This window comes from Corvus moneduloides, chromosome 2 (assembly GCF_009650955.1).
Source record: "Corvus moneduloides isolate bCorMon1 chromosome 2, bCorMon1.pri, whole genome shotgun sequence".
Lineage (NCBI taxonomy): Eukaryota > Metazoa > Chordata > Aves > Passeriformes > Corvidae > Corvus > Corvus moneduloides.
In genome coordinates this window covers 20,184,825-20,191,628 of record NC_045477.1, presented here as the reverse complement: position 1 = coordinate 20,191,628, position 6,804 = coordinate 20,184,825, and positions in this window count along the sequence as shown.

Sequence of the window (6,804 nt, the reverse complement as noted above, 5' to 3'; positions counted from 1 at the left end):
GCACAGAGGCCATAAGAAGGAGGCAACAGAGCATGAAATTTGATTAAACTGAACCATACGTCCTAGTTCATTTTCAGCGATGTCGCAAAACTGATGACCTTGAAAAGAGAAGACATTAGAAGAGTGTAAAATAGCAGTTATCTCCATGCTGGCTAAAATAGAGAACTGATAATAAATATTGTACAGTAAGGAAGCCTTAAATTAAAATCACATACATATTCAGAATGGAGAGATGGGTAGTCATAAATTGCAGTAATTGACACGCAATCCAAATTTATGACAATGGATCTAGGCAGAGGGAATGCAAGCAAGTGCCCTAACTCCACAAATTTGACAAACGGAGCAGATCATACTCCAGCTCACTGACTACTCAGGTTATTTTTTGATAGTTGGCATGATTCTACTGCATTAGGTGATCTTTTTGCAGCCAGTAAAGTAGATTAAATTATAAAGATGCCCTGAGCATCGACAGTAACACAGCACTGGAGTCACAGTGTGATTCTTCTGTTTTGACCCAAAATTAAATCAGAAAAAAGGCACTCCTTCACCCATGTCACGCTACCATAAACCTACTGAGAGTTCCCTCTTTTTGACAGGTGAAATAATAGGTGAACCTGATACACTCCTTTGAATACAGGGATGTCTTTGTTCTTGCTGCGGAGAGGTAAAGCTCTCCATTGCTTCTACAGACCCCTACCGCACATACACATCCAGCTATGAGCCCATATTCTCATAGGACTAAATCCAAGGACTCTGACATGTTCCTATTGCCGTACAGAACCACCAACACTTATATCTTGAGCTGCATTTCATCTTTATCCCAGCTATAAACAAACAAATGATGCCTTTCTGACCTAAATCCTGCTAAAACAAAGGTTCTCCTTTAGTATTTTTTAACAACTTGAACTGACAGGGAGACATTGTACAGCTTCAGTGCTTTATTTCATGTGGCTGTGGTGTTTTGTTTCTCTACAGTGCTCCTTAAAATCAGATTTACTGTCATGTAGAAATACAGCTTAAGTGATTCTGTGGTGGATTTTTTCCAAAGTGGCATGTCCTTGCAGACATGCAATGCCAGTAAGACATGAATGAGATCATCACAGATTGCTTTTGAGAGTCCCACTTATTGTGAATTCCAAAATAAAACAATATCAAACATATATGTATGATGTGATGGTTTTGCTACCATTTTTTATGAGCAAAAAAATGTTACAAGTAGAAGTTCCCAATAAGAAATTTGAAAAAGATCTTTTTAGGTTGAAGAGGATTTACAGCTTACTCTACCTGTTCATGCATACTCAATGCAAAATTAGGAGAATAATATTAGTATCGTGTCATTTTCTGTTATGATGCCAAAAAGCGAAAAAAGAATATTTAGTTTTGTGATGGCTGAAAGTGAAAGGAATTTCTGCCTGTCATGTATCAGTAAGTACTGCACTGTACTGTCTTGGAAATAACTGAATTAGTTAAACACAATGAAATATGTTGTCCACACATATTTCTTGCTTTACTGAGCTACCCTCCTCTGCAAAAAAAAGAAAGGGACAAGCACTGGTGTAGGACTGATTTGCAGTGGTCAGGGCTTTGGTGCATCCTGCCCTGAGTTACCAGTGCAAAGCACAGAGAACACTTACAACTGTGAGGAATATTTAATTTTTTTCCAAATCATTCATGAGTAGTTTTGGTTTTAAGCTATTCCCTTATTTTTAGTTCCCTTTTGAAGGGTCCAACAAATATTTTTGCCTGCAAATTTCACAGTCTGACCTTTTTAGTTCCTTCCTAACCACTGTTCTCTAATTCTGTGGGAAATGGAGAAAAAAGGCCTGCAAACACTGGACATTTTTCCTCATACATTTGGTTACATTTTCCTTGGGCAGAGAGAGTACTAGCCGAGGCCCTCATATTCCTATAAGGAATATATATTTTTTTTGTCTTCTGTTCTTCTTCAGCGTGTGTACAAACTTCTCTTTCTAAAGCAATGAAAGACGCCAGCATCCAGTCAAATAGTCATATAAACACTCATCTAAACAATATCAACATGCAAGGAGAAGGAGTATTATTTATGAGAACTGATTTTTTTTCCCCTTTTGTTCCAATGAAGCTTACAACAATTTGCATCAATCTGGCTTCTGGGTGTCCATGGCAATTCTTTCTTCTCTTTTTTCTTTTTTTTTCCTTTCCTTTCTTTCCTTTCTTTCATTTCTTTCTAGCATCTGATTCCTTTCTAAATTTTATATCATGCATGAGCGGCATAATTTATTTATTCTGAGATAGTATTAGTTTCATACATTGCACTAAATGAAGTGTACTGCTAACTACTATTTTTTGACAGTAAGTGAGATATGAGAATAAACATGAAAATATCGATATTAATGGGCTGCTAAGGAGGAGGTGTAATCTGTTAACGCAACCAAGAAAAAAACAAGGAAAACAAGACCTAATGTTCTAAAAGAAATAAAATAACCAAAATAGATCAGTAATTCACATTCCTCAGAATTCACAGGCACCAGGAAGAGACCACCACCATGTTTTAAATATGCACTACTGATGTATGGGCTGTAGGAACACAAATAGTGCAACAGTCAATTCTTAAAAGGCACTTTTCTCATCCAGCCCTCACAACTTCTGCACTGGTCAGCAATGGTTCGTAGGTAGAGTAGATCCCAGAAAGATGCAACAACAGCATATAAGAAAAACCTCTAGAGAAGTCTCTTTGCTAGCAGGAATCACAAAATGAACAGAGCATATTCAAGGCAGTTCAGCAGATGCAGTGACTCTGCACACAATTGCCACAATCATCATCTCCACTGGCCAGGCACCTGTAGAGGCTTTGCACACCTCTAACACCGGAGTGTGAAGTGTGAAGCTCCTTCTTCCTTGTGTCAGGCATGAGAAGTGCCTTCAGACAGAATCCAGAGAGGAGAAATCACCAGTATTTCCCTCCATAGGACCATAGAGCCAATTATATTATCTTTTTTGAGAACTGGCTGCCTTTTTAAGCCACTGGGTGGATGCTTTCTGTGGATTACACGTGCTGATTCTGTTATAGGAATACCATACGGATTTTTTTTAAACCCCATATGGATATTTATTAGCACTGGTGAGGTTTGACAAATACATTAAAAGAAAATAGAGATCTCTAGCCTTTTTGGGACAACAGAACTCCACGAGTCAATGGAGAACTCTTTTTCTGAGAAAAAGACAGAAAAGGAAGAAGCTGAGAGAATAATTCTGGGAAGGTCCATTTCAACCCAAATAATTCACTCCAAAAAGTCCTCCCACCCCAAAGTCCATGCTGTTGCGCATCCTGTAAAAAGGCACACGCGATGAACATCATATTATGTTTTTACCTCTTTTGGACTATGCACCAGCCAAACAGCAATCACTGTTACTCTCTTGCTACAACTCCAGTGGACATGTGGGTCCTAAAAACTCACTGCAAGACCACGTGAAGCCAGATAAAGACTCTCAGTCTCAAGTCTACTGCCTTTTTGGACCCCAGATTTCCTTGCTCAGGGGAAGGCTGTTGTAAACTCACTTTATCCTCTGCAAAGCCCATAGAAGCAAACAAGTCTTAGAAGGGTCTTGATGTTACCTCCAGAGTACAGGAATTGTAGGCAGCCTGGCCCAGGGGCACTGTCCAGGCAGCAATGCAGATGCACAGGCAAGCTATGTCTGCTTTACCAAGTAATGCAGGCCAGCAAAAGAAGATTTTTAGACACAAACAGCTGGTGCTTAGGAACTGGTATCTGCATGAACTGCACTTCAGAGAGCTTCAAATTACTTCTGGTCTGGCCTCATGCACTGAGCCCATCGCATCTGAAGCATGACTGGAGCATGTGTAATGGTTTAGTTTCCTCCAAAAGAAATCCCCTTTGAATACTCTCAGACTCGTTCATGACGTAAAAGTTTGCTGGGTGTAGGGAATGAGGAGATTAAATCCAAAACCAGTCCAAAGTAAACCAGAAATGTGGTTCCATCCATGAAATCTTTAGCAGAAGAGTCAGGGATCTTTCAGACAGCTCTGTGACATGAACTGATCTGGGTATTATCTCACTGACACCAGCAGCTTAAGGACTTCCTATTTATCAAGCTTGATTAGAGGCAAGAGGGTTTCCTAGACCTGGATATGTTGTTTTACAACTTGTATGGCATAGTTTGTGATAGGTGATATGACTCTAGCAATACTCTTTGTGATATCTGACACCACATTATAGAACCAATATAAATTCAGAAATGGGGCTATGTTTCATTCTTTGTTTAAACTGAAGTGTTTTGTGTTATTGAGTAGAATCAGATATCTTTGCTGTAAAATGTGATAAGCATGTAGGATATCAGGTAAGAAACTGTAAAATGAAATATAGTAAATGAGGCATTTCAAATCTTAGTTTCCTGCATTCTTTTTTTTTCTTCAGGTATTTCCATCCCAATTTAACTTCTACTGATGTTCAGCTTTTCTTGCCAAGTCCCCAGCAGGTTTATCAACCAACTGTTCATTGTTTTAACCAACAAATTTGTTCATTTTGTTGTTTAGTGTGGTACCACACTAGCTGTCAACCTTGCAGTGTGCCTTCACTTTAATGGATAATTTACTAATCTTTTTTATTATTTCAAAATTATCAACATTGCTTTTAAGATGTTGCTTGAAACAATTAGAGTGAGTATCATTCATATAGATGCTCCTTTTCAAGTGGGTACAGCAAGTCTTTTGATTTTTCTCACTTATTTTTATCCTCTGTAAGGCTTTAATTCTAGTAGTTCTTATGAAAAATTCAAGAACCACAGTTGTGTTTGCAACTGCAGCTTCTAATTTATGATTCACCGCTTTTGGAATACCAGACTTAAGATACCCTGCAGCTAATTTTGAGAGGTGCTGAATGTCCACAGCTGCTGGTGGCAGCTGCTTGATGCTAGTCTTTCTTGAGATTGGCAGAGGGATGGCATGTTAAACCAAACGATAACATTGCCAGTGGCCCTGTGTCAACCCTGAGCTGAGGGAATTAGGTCTAAGAAGAGGGCTGCACAAGTTAGGAAGTTATTATGGGTTTGTACACATGCCATTCTACAATCACTCTCTGTGAGAAGTTTATTAATGCCACAAATATGACTGAAGCACTTCAACCTATCTTCAAAGACATTAAGCTTCCAAAATAGCTTTGAGAGCCAAACAGCTTAGAAAGCACATTTCTAAGTAAGCTACCTTTCTGATTGCTCATAAAAATGTCTACACAAGGAGGTAGTTTGGAGTACCCAGCTGAAGGCTGGGTTTACTGACAAGGAAATGTATCTGCACTCTTACTCATTATTCCATACTCTCATTCTACTAATAGCACTCTCTGTGGTGCTCATGTTTCCAAAACACAGGACCAGACAAGGCCACACAAACATCTCCTTTTTCTTCCTTAGTGTAGAGTTCTGTGCAACACCACACCAATTGCAATTTCACACTCTGGCTTTGCATAGCAGTAACTCTGTATAAGTGAAGACCTAAGGATAAGAAAACAGCTTAATTGCTACATCCCTTTAGACCTGCATCTAAGCCAAGCAGAGCTTCTGTCCCTGGCACACAGCCTGCAGGAATTTGATGGAGAGGTGTCTCTTCTACTGCAATTAAGACCGGCCAACAGAAATGCTTTGCAGACAGTCATTCACTGTTACTTAGACTGAAGGAACCAAGCAAAGACTGATTCTGATGTACCTGTTTTCTTAAGAATTAATACGTGGTCAAAAGCTGTTTCACATTCAGAAATGCTGCATTAAAATAAGATGGGGCCAGTTTTCATCCCCTTGAGAGAAAAGTATAAAATTGATTCTTGTTTCACCTTTTGCTTTGATTCTGTCATATTAAAACCTTATGTTTTGAAAAGTTGGAAGCATTCAATATAATTTTTTTAATTTATCAATTTTGTTATTATTATCTTTAATTTACAAGGTTTCATGTTCTTTACATAATGTTCTTCAGACATTTGATTCAATATAATATTCTGCTTCAGTATTATTAAAATAAAATTGTTTAGCATTCCAAAATAAATTAGATTAGCATTTCTAGTCTAACTGAGATTTTCATTGTAATTGAGGAAAAAAGCACTCTTTGAAATTCCAGAATATCTTGTGGGATACTACTTTCTCACTTGCTCTGCTTCTGGGTCCTTATTAATGATAAATGTAAATAAGTAATACAAGCTAGTACCTCTAGAGGATGAAAATGAAATCTTCTAAATCTTGAGTCAGATATTATTTCTGTACCTTCATACTTGAAAAAGAAACTGTGCTAGTTAGCAAAGGTCAACACATCACATAATCATGTCAGTAATCATTATATAACCTTTCTTTCTTCTTCATTCTGTTACAATAACACCTAAGTGCTGGATGACAATCATAACTGCAGTTTACAATTGCTTTTCATGCCAAAAAATCCTAATGTGCTTTAAGAGCCTGTATAGAAATGTGGTTTGTAGAGATTATTTAATCTACCACTACTGTTCAGACATCTCTGGTAGGAAATTTGGCAACTGCTCAACATCCTAATCACACAGAAAACTAGAAGTCAATAGATGAATCACAGGTCAAAACATAATCATCTACCAGAGATGAAACCAAAGTTTCAAGATTAATAATAATAATAACATAAGCAGAACACAGCAAGTTAACATACCTGTCTGAGGCAATGGTCTCTATGGAGAATGATGTGCAGCTTACCAGGCTCTGGGAAGTACATTATTTTCTTTGAAATGAGTCTTTCTCTTTCTCCATACCCTGTCAGTGCTTCTGGAAAAAGTGGAAAAGTGACCAGGCTCTGGGATG